Below are 17,648 nucleotides of genomic sequence, written 5' to 3'. Positions count from 1 at the left end.
GACAAAAACCCTCAGACAAAATGAACCCTGAAAAGAACCCTCAGAGAAAATGAACCCTCAGACAGAATGAACCCTCAGAGAAAATGAACCCTGACAAGAATGAAAGAATGAACCCTCAGAGAAAATGAACCCTGACAAGAACCCTCAGACAAAATGAACCCTCAGACAGAATGAACCCTGACAAGAATGACAGAATGAACCCTCAGAGAAAATGAACCCTGACAAGAACCCTCAGACAAAATGAACCCTGACAAGAATGACAGAATGAACCCTGACAAGAACCCTCAGACAGAATGAACCCTGACAAGAACCCTCAGACAAAATGAACCCTCAGACAGAATGAACGCTGACAAGAATGACAGAATGAACCCTCAGACAAAATGAACCCTGACAAAAACCCTCAGACAAAATGAACCCTCAGACAAAATGAACCCTGACAAAAACCCTCAAACAAAATGAACCCTCAGACAAAATGAACCTTGACAATACCCCTCAGAGAAAATGAACCCCGACAAGAACCCTCAGAGAAAATGAACCCTCAGACAGAATGAACCCTCAGACAGCATGAACCCTGACAAGAATGACAGAATGAACCCTCAGACAAAATGAACCCTGACAAAAATGAAAGAATGAACCCTCAGAGAAAATAAACCCTGACAAGAACCCTCAGAGAAAATGAACCCTGACAATACCCCTCAGAGAAAATGAACCCTCAGACAAAATGAACCCTGACAAGAATGACAGAATGAACCCTCAGACAAAATGAACCCTGACAAGAACGAAAGAATGAACCCTCAGACAAAATGAACCCTGACAAGAACCCTCAGACAGAATGAACCCTCAGACAAAATGAACCCTGACAAGAACCCTGACAGGAACCTTCAGACAAAATGAACCCTGACAAGAACCCTCAGAGAAAAATGAACCCTGACAAGAATGAAAGAATGAACCCTCAGACAAAATGAACCCTCAGACAGAATGAACCCTCAGAGAAAATGAACCCTGACAAGAATGAAAGAATGAACACTCAGACAAAATGAACCCTGACAAGAATGAAAGAATGAACACTCAGACAAAATGAACCCTCAGACAGAATGAACCCTCAGAGAAAATGAACCCTGAGAAGAACGACAGAATGAACCCTCAGACAAAATGAACCCTGACAAGAACCCTCAGACAAAATGAACCCTGACAAGAATGAAAGAATGAACCCTCAGACAAAATGAACCCTCAGAAAGAATGAACCCTGACAAGAATGAAAGAATGAACCCTCAGACAGAATGAACCCTAACAAAAACCCTCAGACAAAATGCACCCTGACAAGAACATGAACCCTCAGACAGAATGAACCCTCAGACAAAATGAACCCTGACAAGAACCGTCAGACAAAATGAACCCTGACAAGAACCCTCAGAGAAAATGAACCCTAACAAGAACCCTCAGAGAAAATGAACCCTGACAAGAACCCTCAGACAGAATGAACCTTGACAAGAATGACAAAGAACCCAAAGACAAAATGAACCCTCAGACAGAATGAACCCTGACAAGAATGACAGAATGAACCCTCAGAGAAAATGAACCCTGACAGGAACCCTCAGACAAAATGAACCCTGACAAGAATGACAGAAAGAACCCTCAGACAAAATGAACCCTGACAATATCCCTCAGAGAAAATGAACCCTCAGACAGAATGAACCCTGACAAAAACCCTCAGACAAAATGAACCCTGAAAAGAACCCTCAGAGAAAATGAACCCTCAGACAGAATGAACCCTCAGAGAAAATGAACCCTGACAAGAATGAAAGAATGAACCCTCAGAGAAAATGAACCCTGACAAGAACCCTCAGACAAAATGAACCCTCAGACAGAATGAACCCTGACAAGAATGACAGAATGAACCCTCAGAGAAAATGAACCCTGACAAGAACCCTCAGACAGAATGAACCCTGACAAGAACCCTCAGACAAAATGAACCCTAACAAAAACCCTCAGACAAAATGCACCCTGACAAGAACATGAACCCTCAGACAGAATGAACCCTCAGACAAAATGAACCCTGACAAGAACCGTCAGACAAAATGAACCCTGACAAGAACCCTCAGAGAAAATGAACCCTAACAAAAACCCTCAGAGAAAATGAACCCTGACAAGAACCCAAAGACAAAATGAACCCTCAGACAGAATGAACCCTGACAAGAATGACAGAATGAACCCTCAGAGAAAATGAACCCTGACAAGAACCCAAAGACAGAATGAACCCTCAGACAGAATGAACCCTGACAAAAACCCTCAGACAAAATGAACCCTGACAAGAACCCTCAGAGAAAATGAACCCTCAGACAGAATGAACCCTGACAAGAATGAAAGAATGAACCCTCAGAGAAAATGAACCCTGACAAGAAACCCAAAGACAAAATGAACCCTCAGACAGAATGAACCCTGACAAGAACGACAGAATGAACCCTCAGAGAAAATGAACCCTCAGACAGAATGAACCCTCAGAGAAAATGAACCCTGACAATACCCCTCAGAGAAAATGAACCCTCAGACAAAATGAACCCCGACAAGAACCCTCAGAGAAAATGAACCCTGACAAAATGAACCCCGACAAGAACCCTCAGAGAAAATGAACCCTCAGACAAAATGAACCCTGACAAAATGAACCCTGACAAGAACCCTCAGACAAAATGAACCCTGACAAGAACCCTCAGACAAAATGAACCCTCAGACAAAATGAACCCTCAGACAAAATGAACCCTGACAAGAATGACAGAATGAACCCTCAGACAAAATGAACCCTCAGACAGAATGAACCCTGACAAGAACCCTCAGACAAAATGAACCCTCAGACAGAATGAACCCTGACAAGAATGACAGAATGAACCCTCAGACAAAATGAACCCTGACAAAAACCCTCAGACAAAATGAACCCTCAGACAGAATGAACCCTGACAAGAATGACAGAATGAACCCTGACAAAAACCCTCAAACAAAATGAACCCTCAGACAAAATGAACCTTGACAATACCCCTCAGAGAAAATGAACCCTCAGACAGAATGAACCCTGACAAGAATGACAGAATGAACCCTCAGACAAAATGAACCCTGACAAAAATGAAAGAATGATCCCTCAGAGAAAATAAACCCTGACAAGAACCCTCAGACAAAATGCACCCTGACAAGAACCATCAGAGAAAATGAACCCTGACAAGAATGACAGAATGAACTCTCAGACAATAATGAACTCTGACAAGAACTCAGAGAAAATGAACTCAGACAATGAACCCTCAGACAAAATGAACTCTCAGACAGAAAGAACTTACTATACGAGTCCCCCTTCCTTCAGAACTGCTCTGTGTTGCATTTCCTGCCAAGAAACTGCTTTTGCCCTCAGGCTGCCCATGCTCAGGGAAACATGACAACCATGACCAACCACATATGAACATCATCAATGTCAGTCTCCAATATGTCCGTCCCCAGTAAAACACTGGACACTCAACCCAGGACCAACAGTATCAACATCTGATCTCCAGTGTCTTCATCATTTGCATCCTCACCTCCAAGCACCCTACAGCACAATGATACAGCCCAATATACCATCCATCATTCTATGGTACTGATCATTATAGAGGACTAAAGGGAAATGGCTGCAATCTGAATCCCTTTGAGATTTCCATTAAAGATGCAATGAACCTGTCAACCTCTCTTTATTGTAAATCTTCTCTTTTCTCTTTATCCAGCTGTATCAGTGTCCACAGGTTGTGCTGTGGAATAGCGGCTACATCGCAGTAGCAACGTGGAATGGCTACATCACAGTGGAAAATGTTACTTCCACGACCCCTACAAAACTGGACTGACAGCAGATAGGAACTCATTTTTGACTTCACCAACTTAGTGACATGACGAGATAGACGAGATTTCCAAATAGGGAAAGGGGATTTTCCAAATAGGGAAAGGGGAAAGCAGACTGCACCTGCTAGGTGGGGCCATGGTGGCCTAGTCTCTCCCCCCCCCCCCCCCCCCCCAAATTTCCTCTGGGTCCCTGGTTAGCTAGAATAATCCCCAACTTCCGCCAGCTGAAGACTTTGTCCAGTGCTAGTCTGCTGCAGCAGTGCCACATTGCCTCCCTGCTCTCTTCCCCTCATGTTGGGCACGCTCCCTTTAAAGAAACTGAGCATGTTCAGTTTCACTAAAAGGAGCATGCTGGATGTCAGGGAAGGAGAGGGAGCAGAGCAGGCAATACAGCGGCGCTGGAGGCTGGACAAAGTCCCAGCCAAGGTATTTGCGGTGGCAGCAGTGGGCGGTAGGGAGGCCGTGACCAAAATGTGCCCCCTCCCACCTTGAAGTCTCGCTACACCCCTGTACCCCCCAACACAGTAGGCAATAGAAAAGCAATATGACAGCAGTAGCTGAATACAGACTTTCAAAGGTTCTCAGGCCACAAACTATTAGGCGTATGGTGGTATAAAGCAACACATTAAATAAAATAGATCACGTAGCGGTTGATTTTGTTTGCAGCAAAAGGATGTTCTTAAATTTATTACAGTAAATACAGTTCACACAATGTGCTGCTCAGCATGAGAATTAGTGAAAGGTGTTACTGAAAATGTTTGAGGCTCCTGCAGATGAGGAGCGGGGGCAGGAACAGAACCTGCGGACACGGAGACAAGGCCCTGCAGCGCTGCAGTGACAGGTTAGGATTGTGGATGGAGACAATTTTTTCCCATGTCATTCCATAACCCAAAGCTGCCAATTTACCAGTTCAAAAGGGGAAATTTTAGGCAGCACTGGTTTAAAACATTATGGGACCTGCAGCACCAGCTTCAATAGACAGTACCAAGCAATAACAGATGGCATGATGTCACAAAACTGAAGCCAGTCTCCACCTAAGATGGCTTTAATTTGCATCACTCCACCATAGGCTTCAGCCTACATGAGTCAGATAGGTGTAAAGGATTAAAATAAGGGATACAAATGCAATAAACAAATTATTTAAACAAATAAAGTACAGCTGTCAAGATACCCTGGTTGTGTTTTTTTGTAAAATATTCTTACAAAAATAGTGATGGAGTCTGAAGGGCAGCTCATTGTGGTTATCCTGAAAACCTGGCTGGGGTACTCCAGGACCAGCTTGAGAAACATCCCATGTACAGTAAAGTCTTGATTAGGAGCTTCGCTGTTTTCTGTATTATCCATGTTTTCTGTATTATCCAAATTATCACGTCTTTAAATAAATCATCTTCGCCAGAAACCAGGAGGTCCAGGTACATACAGTCTGCAGAGAGTCTCAGCATCCTTAAGCATGTTTTTATTCCGTTTAGTACAACTCAGTACTATCTGTAAAAGTCAGTATATCATTTACTATATCAATTAGTTCATGATAACACATAGGCAGACAGAGGCAGAACGTCAAGCACAAACTTTTCCATTACAGAGGCTCAAGTTATCCAGGTAGGCACAGCCGGGTTCCTCTGAAATGTTAAACCTGCAACAGATACACACAAAAAAATCAATGCAAGGGACTAATAAAAACATGACACCCTATGTACGCACTCAAGAACTGAGTTGAGAAATCAAAGTGAAAATGTAAAACCATGAGAAAGCTGTTCCAAGGCGTTTTCCGCAGACAAAAATGTTTGCCACCGTGTGTCAGCACAAAGTCATGAACATTTTACACCCATGAACCAATCAGAGAAATCAAACCCTACCCACACCACATTTCTTTAAGTAAACAGTAAAGACCAAGACTTGCATATTATTGAATTCAGATCCACCGGACCATTCCATGGCTGCTCCTTTTCTTTTTTCAGACCAATCCAATGATCAAATTGACATTTCTGGTTGATGAGGGAACCCTAAAAAAGAAAGCACAGTCTCAGACCTTCAAGGGTTTTCCCACCATCAACACTGCCAAATTCTAAAATTAAAGGCACATGAAAACTTTGCAAATATTTCAAATGACTTAACAGCAAACTACTTAGAAAAGTTGGGAAAAGATAAGCCAAGGGAGGGTCAAGGGAGAAGGGGAGGAATATGCAGAAGCTGATAAAAGACTATTTTTAATTTAACTCGCTCCTCCCAAACAGACAAAGTGATGGGGCATGACGGAATACATCCGAGGGTGCTCAAAGAACTCGGGGAACTTTTTACGGCTCCGTTGTCTGACCTCCTCAATGCCTCCTTAGAGTCTGGAGTGGTCCCGGAGGACTGGAGACATTCCATTATCGCGGTTCAAACCGGCAAAAATCAGGGCCGGCCAAAGTATACGAAGAAGTATACGAAGAATAGGGTAGTTTTGAGAAATACATTACTGTACTTGATACTTTTCAACGTTCCTTATATTTTCCCTGTATCTGGATGTACACAACTACATACACTGTACTTGCGGAACACGCAGCTAGGGGAAATATATTGTGTATGAAGTTCGCACACTTGGAGAAACTCCGCACGTAGGCCCCGCGTCACAGCCGGCCTCGTGTGGAGCCATGCACTGCGCCTCCTGCAGCAACTGGTTGATGGGCAAAACCAGTTACTGCAGGAGGTGTCTGTCAGCAATGAGGCAGGAGATGGGAGCAATGTGGCAGGCTAATGAGCAGCACCATAGGGAGGGCAGTGAAGCTGCTCCTGGTGCTGCTCATTAGCCTGCTGCACACGGCCATTCAGAGAGGACATGCCCATCATTGAGGGACATTTGATGGGGGGGGGGGGGGCGGAATTGGACAGTATAAAAGGTTTTGTACATATTTGGGATCTTGCCGCGTATTTTGACCTGGATTGGCCACTGTTGGAAACAGGATGCTGGGCTCGATGGACCTTTTGATCTTTCCCCAGTATGGCAATATACGTACTTAGAAGGCTAATATTTTTCATAAATTTCAGAAGTCACAAAATATAACATAACAGGGCGTGTGTCTCTACTTTGTGCACTACATATTATCAAATGCTGGGGTTGATGTGAGGTGAGAGGAGGCAGCAATATGGATTGCATGACAGGTGAACTGTGACAGAGAAACTTTGGTACATATGTGTGATGTGTGGCACTAGTGAGCTGCCCAAGTACAAAAATTGCAGATAACCGTAGGTAGCGCCTAGACGATGTTTGCTCTCTGATCACCAGACACACTTACCCACAACCAAACCACATTGGTGGGGGCCAGGAAGGAGTTACAAACAGCCGGGTCATCTTTTCACATTGAGCACTGTGGTATATAGTGGTGAGGAGAAAAGGGAAAGCAATGGTAAAAGCATTAGATGGATGTTTACTTCATCACAATTGCAATATAATACAACAGGTACAGAAAGGCACTGGCTAGGGGAAATATTTTTCTTTCAGTAGTAGCTCAAGGTGACTAGGTACTCTGGATATTTCTGAGTCCCAGGAGGGCTCTAACTTTGCACCTGAGGCAATGGAGGGTTAAGTGACTTGCCCAATATCACAAGGAGCAGCAACTCTGGATTGCAAGACTGCTGCTCTAACCACAACACCACTCCAGCCACCAGGTTGAAGCCACCTGCAGGTAATTTGGATTAGGAACTGTAACCATAAACCCTCAGTACCGGTGGCCACCTTGAAAATAGTTTGCAGGCTAGAATTTAGAAATGTTGTTCCATAACTATGGAGGATTGTAGGACTGTGTTGAAGAATGTGCTCCCCCCCCCCCCCTCCCCACACCCCCAACAACCTGAGAATGGGTGGGCACTGCATAAAAGGGGACTGAGATTCACCACAAAGAAGGATGGAACCTAGCGGGGAGACATGAGGTGGAAAGCGTGGCCATCTGAGACCCGCCCATCTCATTCTTATATGGCCGGTCCTCTTAGCCCCCCTTCTCTCTATTATCGTGGGAACCAGAGACAGGCTCAATGCAGTCTTCCACTGTGGCGGAGATGTGGAGGACTGCAAGCGAAAGTGGCGCCGGCTGAGGCAAGATGTGAGGAGGAAGGCCGGTGCCAACCCCCCCGGCACAAGCCACCGCTAACCTGACCCCCACTGAGCGCATCATCCATGGGCTCTTGCCCCAGGAGGGGATGCATGGCATTGGGAGTGGGGGACAGTGTGGTGCTCAGTAGGGAAAGGGGGAAAAAAAAAAACCAGGATGCAATGCAATATTCATTACAGACCATGACAAGGAGTAGCAGGGGAGAGGGAGAGATGGGGGAGGGTTTCCAGCAAAGTATATTACTCATAAAGGTACTCTCCTTTGATGTGACAGTTGTAATAGCGATGAAACTACCAACAAATTGTGATGAGGAAAAGGCCTTGAAACCCCGTGACACTATAAAACAACATGAAGATCACTCGGGGTTGGGCTTTCTCATCATAGGCCAGAAAAACCTCAAACCAATTTCAACAAGCTTTAAAACTTTAAACAAACTTAGCTTGGTTGGAAGTGAATCTGTGCTCTCATCTGTCTCTTAGTCCGTGTGTTTAAAGTTTAAAGCTTCTTAAAATTGGTTTGATGAGGTTCTTCTGGCCCATGATGAGAAAGCCCAACCCCGAGTGACCTTTATATGTTTTAGTGTCACGGGGTTTCTCGAGGCCTTCTCATCACAATTGGTTGGTAGTTTCATCGCTATTACAACTGTCATATCAAAGGAGAGTACCTTTATGAGTATTTACTTTCATCTGAATGTTTAAGGTTCTCACCCCAAGCAACTTGTAATAATATTGACATATATTATATAAACTGTGTGTTGTGGAACATGGGAAACAGCAAACAGACAGTCCATCGCAGCCACCACAGCTGGTGAGATGAATGAGAGCATGAAACAGGGGGACAACCGTGACAGCCAAACTGGGCACGAACATTTTCACTTACTTCAGAATACATACAACGGGCCCAGTTGTGTAGCGCAGTCCGGCCACCTTGTATGTATTTTTAAGTGAGTGAAAATGTTCGGGCCCAGTTTTGGAGCACAGTACGGCTGTCACGGTTGTGCCCCTGTTTCATGCTCTCATTCATCTCGCCAGCTGGTGGCTGCAATGGACTGTCTGTTTGCTGTTTCCCATGTTCCACAACACACAGTTTATATAATATATGTCAATATTATTACAAGTTGCTTGGGGTGAGAACCTTAAATATTCAGATTAAAGTAAATAGTCATAAAGGTACTCTCCTTTGATATGACAATTGTAATAGCGATGAAACTACCAACCAATTGTGATGAGGAAAAGGCCTCGAGAAACCCTGTGACACTATAAAACATAAAGGTCACTCAGGGTTGGGCTCTCTCATCATGGGCCAGAAAAACCTCAAACCAATTTCAACAAGCTTTAAAACTTTAAACACACTTAGCTTGGTTGGAAGTGAATCTGTGCTCTCATCTGTCTCTTAGTCCGTGTGTTGAAAGTTTAAAGCTTCTTAAAATTGGTTTGATGAGGTTCTTCTGGCCCATGATGAGAAAGCCCAACCCCGAGTGACCTTTATGTTTTAGTGTCACGGGGTTTCTCGAGGCCTTCTCCTCATCACAATTAGTTGGTAGTTTCATCGCTATTACAACTGTCATATCAAAGGAGAGTACCTTTATGAGTATTTACTTTCATCTGAATGTTTAAGGTTCTCACCCCAAGCAACTTGTAATATAACATATGTCAATATATTATTGACATTTATATAAACTGTGTGTTGTGGAACATGGGAAACAGCAGACAGTCCATCGCAGCCACCAGCTGGCAAGATGAATGAGCATGAAACGGGGCACAACCGTGACAGCCAGACTGTGTTCCAAAACTGGGCCCGAACATTTTCACTCACTTCAAAATACATACAAGGTGGCCGGACTGCGCTACACAACTGGGCCGGTTGTATGTATTCTGAAGTAAGTGAAAATGTTCGTGCCCAGTTTGGCTGTCACGGTTGTGCCCGTTTCATGCTCTCATTCATCTGGCCAGCTAGTGGCTGCGATGGACTGTGTTTGCTGTTTCCCATGTTCCAGAACACACAGTTTATATAATATATGTCAATATTATTACAAGTTGCTTGGGGTGAGAACCTTAAATATTCAGATTAAAGTAAATAGTCATAAAGGTAGTCTCCTTTGATATGACAATTGTAATAGCGATGAAACTACCAACCAATTGTGATGAGGAGAAGGCCTCGAGAAACCCCGTGACACTATAAAACATAAAGGTCACTCGGGGTTGGGCTCTCTCATCATGGGCCAGAAAAACCTCATCCAATTTCAAGAAGCTTTAAAACTTTAAACACACGGACTAAGAGACAGATGAGAGCACAGAGATTCACTTCCAACCAAGCTAAGTGTGTTTAAAGTTTAAAGCTTGTTGAAATTGGTTTGACGTTTTTCTGGCCCATGATGAGAAAGCCCAACCTGAGTGACCTTTATGTTTTATAGTGTCACAGAGTTTCTCGAGGCCTTTTCCTCATCACAATTGGTTGGTAGTTTCATCGCTATTACAATTGTCATATCAAAGGAGACTACCTTTATGAGTATTTACTTTAATCTGAATGTTTAAGGTTCTCACCCCAAGCAACTTGTAATATATTATTGACATTTATATAATCTGTGTGTTCTGGAACATGGGAAACAGCAAACAGTCCATCACAGCCACCAGGTGGCGAGATGAATAAGAGCATGAAACAGAGGGGGATGGGGACAAAAGTGACATGCGCCCAAACATTTCTCACTTCAAAATACATACAACAGCCCAGTTGTGGAGCGCAGTCCGGCCACCTTGTATGTATTTTGAAGTGAGTGAAAATGTTTGATCTGGCCGAACTACACTCCAAAACTGGGCCCTTGTTATGTATTTTGAAGTGAATGTAAATCTGACCGGACTGTGCTACAAAACCGCCCCTTTGTATGTATTTTGAAGTGAATGTAAATCTGACCGGACTGTGCTACAAAACCTCCCCTTTGTATGTATTTTGAAGTGAGTGAAAATGTTCGGGCCCAGTTTTGAAGCACAGTCCGGCCACCTTAACATTTTCAAACACTTCAAAATACATACAACGGCTCCAGTTGTGGAGCACAGTCTGGCCAGATCAAACATTTTCACTCACTTCAAAATGACATACAAGGGCCCAAGATTTGGAATGCAGTCCAGCCACCTTAACAAGGGCCCAAGATTTGGAATGCAGTCCGGCCACCTTGTATGTATTTTGAAGTGTTTGAAAATGTTAAGGTGGCTGGACTGCATTCCAAATCTTGGGCCCTTGTATGTCATTTTGAAGTGAGTGAAAATGTTTGATCTGACTGGACTGTGCTCCAAAATTGGGCCCTTTGTATGTATTTTGAAGTGAGTGAAAATGTCCGGGCCCAGTTTTGAAGCACAGTCCGGCCACCATAACATTTTCAAACACTTCAAAATACATACAACGGCTCCAGTTTTGGAGCACAGTCCGGCCACATCAAACATTTTCACTCACTTCAAAATGACATATAAGGGCTCAAGATTTGGAATGCAGTCCAGCCACCTTAACATTTTCAAACACTTCCAAATACATACAACGGCCCCTGTTTTGGAACGCAATCCGGTCACCTTAACATTTTCAAACACTTCCAAATACATACAACGGGCCCAGTTTTGGAACGCGCTCCAGCCACCTTGTATGTATTTTGAAGTGTTTGAAAATGTTAAGGAGGCCGGACTGTGTTCCAAAACTCGCCCGTTGTATGTATTTTGAAGTGAGTGAAAATGTTCGGGCCCAGTTTTGAAGCACAGTCCGGCCACCTTATCATTTTCACACACTTCAAAATACATACAACGGCCCCAGTTTTGGAGGGCAGTCCGGCCACCTTGTATGTATTTTGAAGTGTTTGAAACTGTTAAGGTGGCCGGACTGTGCTCCAAAACTGGGCCCGTTATATGTATTTTGAAGTCTGTGAAAATGGTTTTAACAAGCTGCCCGGACTGTTCCGCAACTTGAGCCGTTATAAGTATTTTGAAGTGAGTGAAAATGTTCGGGCCCAGTTTTGAAGCACAGTCCGGCCACCTTATCATTTTCAAACACTTCAAAATGACATACAAGGGCTCCAGTTGTGGAGCACAGTCCAGCCATATCAAACATTTTCACTCACTTCAAAATGACATACAAGGGCTCAAGATTTGGAGCGCAGTCCGGCCACCTTAACATTTTCAAACACTTCAAAATACATACAATGGCCCAGTTTCGGAGCACAATCCGGCCACCCTTTGTATGTATTTTGAAGTATGTGAAAACGTTAAGGTGGATGGACTGCAATCCTAACCTGGGCCTTTTGTATGTATTTTGAAGTGAGTGAAAATGTTTGGGCCCAGTTTTCAAGCACAGTCCGGCCACCTTATCATTTTCAAACACTTCAAAATACATACAACGGCTCCAGTTGTGGAGCACAGTCCAGCCATATCAAACATTTTCACTCACTTCAAAATGACATACAAGGGCTCAAGATTTGGAGTGCAGTCCGGCCACCTTAACATTTTCAAACACTTCAAAATACATACAATGGCCCAGTTTCGGAGCACAATCCGGCCACCCTTTGTATGTATTTTGAAGTATGTGAAAACGTTAAGGTGGATGGACTGCAATCCTAACCTGGGCCTTTTGTATGTATTTTGAAGTGAGTGAAAATGTTTGGGCCCAGTTTTGAAGCACAGTCCGGCCACCTTATCATTTTCAAACACTTCAAAATACATACAACGGCTCCAGTTGTGGAGTACAGTCCAGCCATATCAAACATTTTCACTCACTTCAAAATGACATACAAGGGCTCAAGATTTGGAGCGCAGTCCGGCCACCTTAACATTTTCAAACACTTCAAAATACATACAATGGCCCAGTTTCGGAGCACAATCCGGCCACCCTTTGTATGTATTTTGAAGTATGTGAAAACGTTAAGGTGGATGGACTGCAATCCTAACCTGGGCCTTTTGTATGTATTTTGAAGTGAGTGAAAATGTTTGGGCCCAGTTTTCAAGCACAGTCCGGCCACCTTATCATTTTCAAACACTTCAAAATACATACAACGGCTCCAGTTGTGGAGCACAGTCCAGCCATATCAAACATTTTCACTCACTTCAAAATGACATACAAGGGCTCAAGATTTGGAGCGCAGTCCGGCCACCTTAACATTTTCAAACACTTCAAAATACATACAATGGCCCAGTTTCGGAGCACAATCCGGCCACCCTTTGTATGTATTTTGAAGTATGTGAAAACGTTAAGGTGGATGGACTGCAATCCTAACCTGGGCCTTTTGTATGTATTTTGAAGTGAGTGAAAATGTTTGGGCCCAGTTTTCAAGCACAGTCCGGCCACCTTATCATTTTCAAACACTTCAAAATACATACAACGGCTCCAGTTGTGGAGTACAGTCCAGCCATATCAAACATTTTCACTCACTTCAAAATGACATACAAGGGCTCAAGATTTGGAACGCAGTTCGGCCACCCTAGCATTTTCAAACACTTCAAAATACATACAATGTCCCCAGTTTTGGAATGCAGTCCAGCCACCTTGTATGTATTTTGAAGTGTTTGAAAATGTTAAGGTGGCTGGATTGTACTCCAAAACTGAGCCATTGTATGTATTTTGAAATGAGTGAAAATGTTCGGGCCCAGTTTTGAAGCACAGTCCGGCCACCTTAACATTTTCAAACACTTCAAAATACATACAACAGCCCCAGTTGTGGAACGCAATCCAGCCACCTTAACATTTTCAAACACTTCAAAATACATACAACGGCTCTAGTTTTGGAGCACATTTAGGCCAGATGAAACATTTTCACTCACTTCAAGATGACATACAAGGGCCCAAGATTTGGAATGCAGTCCGGCCACCTTGTATGTATTTTGAAGTGTTTGAAACTGTTAAGGTGGCCAGACTGCGCTCCAAAACTGGCCCGTTGTATGTATTTTGAAGTGAGTGAAAATGGTTTAACAATCTGGCCGGACTGCGTTCCAAATCTTGGGCCCTTGTATGTCATTTTGAAGTGAGTGAAAATGTTTGATATGGCTGGACTGTGCTCCACAACTGGAGCCGTTGTATGTATTTTGAAGTGAGTGAAAATGTTCGGGCCCAGTTTTGAAGCACAGTCCGGCCACCTTAACATTTTCAAACACTTCAAAATACATACAACGGCCCCAGTTTTAGAGCACAGTCCGGCCACCTTAACAGTTTCAAACACTTCAAAATACATACAAGGTGGCCGGACTGCCCTCCAAAACTGGGGCCGTTGTATGTATTTTGAAGTGTGTGAAAATGGTTTAACAATCTGGCCGGACTGCGTTCCAAATCTTGGGCCCTTGTATGTCATTTTGAAGTGAGTGAAAATGTTTGATATGGCTGGACTGTGCTCCACAACTGGAGCCGTTGTATGTATTTTGAAGTGAGTGAAAATGTTCGGGCCCAGTTTTGAAGCACAGTCCGGCCACCTTAACATTTTCAAACACTTCAAAATACATACAACGGCCCCAGTTTTAGAGCACAGTCCGGCCACCTTAACAGTTTCAAACACTTCAAAATACATACGACGGCCCCAGTTGTGGAACACAGTCCGGCCAGATCAAACATTTTCACTCACTTCAAAAAACATACAACGGGCCAGTTTTGGAACACAGAGAAACTTGTTAAACCATTTTCATAGACTTCAAAATACATACAACAGGCCCAGTTTTGGAACACAGTCCAGCCAGCTTGTATATATTTTGGAGTGAAAATGTTTGATCTGGCCGGACTGTGCTCCACAACGCAGGCCGTTGTATGTATTTGAAGTGTTTGAAAATGTTAATTTGGCCATACTGTGATCCAAAACTGGGCTCGAACATTTTCACTCACTTCAAAATACATACAACGGGCCCAGTTTTGAAACACAGTTCGGCCACATTAACATTTTCAAACACTTCAAAATACACACAACGGGCCCAGTTTTGGAACGCAGTCTGGCCACCTTAACGTTTTCACATACTTGAAAATACATACAAAGGGTGGCCGGTGTCACGCTGCTCAGGAAAAGTGAGCCCTTGGGCCACTGCCGAGAAGCAGCAGCGGCAGGCAAATCACCTAAACTGGAGGCAAGGCAGACCACAGACGGGCACAGGCCGGACTGGAGCAGCTGGCCTGGAACAGAAGCAGGAGAATAATCCATGAATCAAGCAGAGTCTTACCGGCAGGCAGCAAAGCAGCAGGGAAACCAGGACCCACACAGAGTCTGTAGGCTGGCGGCAAGCAATAGTAAATCATCAGGAATCAAGCAGAGTCTTGGGCAGGCACCAGACAGTAGAACAAACCAGGAAACAAGCAGAGTTAAGCAGGCAGCAAACAGTAGAACAAACCAGGAAACAAGCAGAGTCTAAGACAGGCAAAGCAAGCTTTCAGGGCAGGAACCGCCAACAGACCAACAAGGACATGAACATCACTGAAGACCTCTGTTGCCAAGGCAAAGCCTGAAAGTTCCCAAGCCTGTATGTATTTTGAAGTGTTTGAAAATGATAAGGTGGCCGGACTGTGCTTCAAAACTGGGCCCGAACATTTTCACTCACTTCAAAATACATACAAAAGGCCCAGTTTAGGAGTGCAGTCCATCCACCTTAACGTTTTCAAACACTTCAAAATACATACAAAGAGTGGCCGGATTGTGCTCCGAAACTGGGCCATTGTATGTATTTTGAAGTGTTTAAAAACGTTAAGGTGGATGGATTGCGTTCCAAAACTGGGCCCGTTGTATGTATTTTGAAGTGAGTGAAAATATTTGATCTGGCCGGATTGTGCTCTAAAACTGGGCCATTGTATGTATTTTGAAGTGTTAATGTTAAGGTGGCCGGACTGCGCTCCAAAACTGGGCCCAAACATTTTCACTCACTTCAAAATACATACAACGGCTCCAGTTGTGCAGCACAGTCCGGCCGGATCAAACATTTTCACTCAATTCAAAATGACATACAAGGGCCCAAGATTTGGAACGCAGTCCGGCTACCTTAACATTTTCAAACATGTCAATATACATACAAAGGGTGGCCAGACTGTGCTCCAAAACTGGGCCCGAACATTTTCACTCACTTCAAAATACATACAACGGCCCCAGTTTTGGAGCACAGTCCACCCAGATCTACCATTTACATTCACTTCAAAATACATACAAGGGCCCAGATTTGGAGCGTAGTCTGGCCACCTTAACATTTTCAAACATTTCAATATACATACAAAGGGTGGCCGGACTGTGCTCCAAAACTGGGCCCTTGTATGTATTTTGAAATGAGTGAAAATGTTTGATCTGGCCAGACTGCGCTCCAAAACTGGGCAGTTGTATGAATTTTGAAGTGAGTGAAAATGTTAAGGTGGCCAGACTGCGCTCCAAATCTGGGCCCTTGTATGTATTTTGAAGTGAGTGAAAATGTTGGGCCCAGTTTTGGAGCACAGTCCGGCCACCTTAACATTTTCACATACTTGAAAATACATACAAAATGCTCGGACCAAGTTTTGGTGCACAGTCCGGCCACCTTAACATTTTCACTCACTTCAAAATACATACAACGGCTCTAGTTGTGGAGCACAGTCCGGCCAGATCAAACATTTTCACTCAATTCAAAATGACATACAAGGGCCCAAGATTTGGAACGCAGTCCGGCTACCTTAACATTTTCAAACATTTCAAAATACATACAAAGGGTGGCCGGACTGTGCACCAAAACTGTGCCCTTGTATGTATTTTGAAATGAGTGAAAATGCTCAGGCCAAGTTTTGGTGCAAAGTCCGCCCAGATCTAACATTTTCACTCACTTCAAAATACAAACAATGGTCCAGTTTTGGAGCGCAGTCCAGCCACCTTAACATTTTCAAACATTTCAATATACATACAAAGGGTGGCCGGACTGTGCTCCAAAACTGGGGCCGTTTTATGTATTTTGAAGTGAGTGAAAATGTTAAGGTGGCCGGACTGTGCACCAAAACTTGGCCCGAACATTTTCACTCACTTCAAAATACATACAACGGCCCCAGTTTTGGAGCACAGTCCGCCCAGATCTACCATTTACATTCATTTCAAAATACATACAAGGGCCCAGATTTGGAGCGCAGTCTGGCCACCTTAACATTTTCACATATTTGAAAATACATACAAAGGGTGGCCGGTGTCACGCTGCTCAGGAAAAGTGAGCCCTTGGGCCACTGCCGAGGAGCAGCAGCAGCAGGCAAATCACCCAAACAGGAGGCAAGGCAGACCACAGACAGGCACAGGCCGGACTGGAGCAGCTGGACTGGAACAGAAGCACTAAGCAGAAGGAGAATAGTCCATGAATCAAGCAGAGTCTTACCGGCAGGCAGCAAAGAGGCAGGGAGACCAGGAACCACACAGAGTCTGTAGGCTGGCGGCAATCAATAGTGAATCAAGAATCAAGTAGAGTCTTCGGCAGGCAGCAGACAGTAGAACAAACCAGGAAACAAACAGAGTCTAAGACAGGCAAAGCAAGCTTTCAGGGCAGGAACCGCAACAAGGACAAAAACATAACTGAAGACCTCTGTTGCCAAGGGAAAGCCTGAAAGTTCCCAGGTGCTTAATAAAGGCAACATACAAGAAAGTTCACCCGGTAAGGGTGCTGCTAAGTTTCAAACATCCCTAGACAGTGGAAGGCTGGAAGATCCGGACCGGCAAGACTTCTGGAACATGGGAAACAGCAAATAGACAGTCCATCGCAGCCACCAAGTGGCGAG

The 17,648-nt window shown here is 44.1% G+C and overlaps 1 long non-coding RNA gene across 1 annotated transcript; it reads right to left on the bottom strand.

Annotated features, from left to right (window-relative positions):
• Positions 1-5,809: 5,809 nt before the first annotated feature.
• LOC115457627 lies at positions 5,810-15,212 on the bottom strand. Its single transcript, XR_003939985.1, has 3 exons — positions 15,107-15,212; positions 7,128-7,199; positions 5,810-5,855 (listed from the first exon to the last, which is right to left on the bottom strand). It is a non-coding gene; the product is annotated as an uncharacterized LOC115457627 (long non-coding RNA).
• Positions 15,213-17,648: the final 2,436 nt, after the last annotated feature.

Source organism: Microcaecilia unicolor, chromosome 14, assembly GCF_901765095.1.
Source record: "Microcaecilia unicolor chromosome 14, aMicUni1.1, whole genome shotgun sequence".
Classification (NCBI taxonomy): Eukaryota; Metazoa; Chordata; class Amphibia; order Gymnophiona; family Siphonopidae; genus Microcaecilia; species Microcaecilia unicolor.
Note: the sequence above shows the minus strand (reverse complement) of the source record. Positions and strands in the feature narration are given on the sequence as shown.